The sequence below is a fragment of the Chrysochloris asiatica genome, unplaced genomic scaffold (genome assembly GCF_000296735.1).
Source record: "Chrysochloris asiatica unplaced genomic scaffold, ChrAsi1.0 scaffold00233, whole genome shotgun sequence".
Taxonomy (NCBI): domain Eukaryota; kingdom Metazoa; phylum Chordata; class Mammalia; order Afrosoricida; family Chrysochloridae; genus Chrysochloris; species Chrysochloris asiatica.
The window spans coordinates 287,629-289,159 of record NW_006408751.1 but is presented as its reverse complement, the minus strand read 5'-3'; the positions used below and the strand labels follow the sequence as shown (position 1 = coordinate 289,159).

Sequence of the window (1,531 nt, the reverse complement as noted above, 5' to 3'; positions counted from 1 at the left end):
TTTTGAGCTAAGCATGTTTAGGAAAATGCTTCTTAGAGTAAGTGGTATTTGAAACGAATCTTCAAGGATGCAGAACTTTCAAACAATCAGATAGAGGCATGAACATTTTGTAAGAATGGATTAACTTGAATCACTCAGATCTTATTGATACAGCCTTCCTATCTTTCCAATATTAATTCCTAAAGCTGACATTTATTGAATGTGTTCTATATATTAGCCATCATGCTAGGTTTGGAGGTGAAGAAGACAAAACATTGAACTTGTCCTCAAGAGGCTGTCACCCTTCAAAAAGTGCAACTGTTGCTCCTTATCATTACACAAACTAAAACACAGATCATTGTAATTGATCCTGAAGTTCGGTTGGAAGCCCTGCATGAAAGTTTTGCTTCATAGCAATTTTCTCAGTAAAATAAAATTGAGTGATCTAAGATGAAGAGAAGACAATTTTTCCAAGACAGCATGTAATTGCAAAAATCAACAGAATCCTCCTGGTTCTCGGCTCCTGCTCCGCCATGCCTCCCAACAGCGGCTCTAAGCAGTACTTGGAGGAAGATTTGCTCCTGTAGGATTTCAGCACAACCTTTCCACCAAGTCCTCCACGCTTTTCATCCCAAACTCCTTTATTGTGTCTGCCATCCCCATCTGGCTATATTGGTGAATATGGCATATGGATCTATTCAGTCTGCAGTTCTATATAGTGTGATGACCCTAGTAAGCACTTACTTGGTAACCTTTGCATACAAGAATGTAAAATTCATTCTCAAGCACAAAGTAGCACAGAAGAGAGAGGATGACATTTCCAAAGAAGTGACTCAGAGACTTTCTGAAGCTGATGATAATAAGATAAGATGTCACAGAAGGAGAAAGATGAAAGAATCTTGTGGAAGAAGAATGAAGTTGTTGATTAAGAAGCTGCAACATTTTCTATCTTTTATAACAACACCCCATTCCTGTTCTTGGTCATTGTTGCTTCCTTCTTTATACTGAAGAACTTCAACCCCACGATAAACTACATTTTTACATTTTGTCCATCAGGACTCATTGCCCTTCTGTCAACTGGCAACAAGTAGACCCTGGCAGCCACCCGGACTTTGTATCTAAGGGTGGCTTGTGGCATATGGAAAAGCAACAGGGTGGTCAGCGTGGGAGACACAGATGTTTTTGTAGCCCGAAATTTGAGGGTTTAAAAAAACCAACCAAACGTCACTCAGTATTTGTGTATTGGCCATTTGTGACAGGTTGTTGACATTAAATGTTCGGAAATGAAAAAAAAAAAAAAAATCAACAGAATCCAGTAACTTTCACCATAATTATATCCACAAATTTAGTAATTCTACATAATTGCTTGCAAAGTTTTAGAAATAGTTAATGCTTATATATTTCAGTAAAAGTAGAATAGGCAAATATGTAAGTATATTTGGAGTCCCAGCTTGAACCCGCAGAGTGGTAATATTAGAGATATCTAGCCTGAGTTCATTTGCATGAAGTATCAAGAGACTTCCCAGGAGAAACTTATTTTTAAAGTCGGGAG

General features: G+C 37.9%; 1 pseudogene; it reads left to right on the top strand.

Moving 5' to 3' along the window:
- The first annotated feature begins 512 nt into the window (after positions 1–512).
- Positions 513–1,070, top strand: LOC102833092 (annotated as a pseudogene).
- The last annotated feature ends 461 nt before the right edge of the window (positions 1,071–1,531 follow it).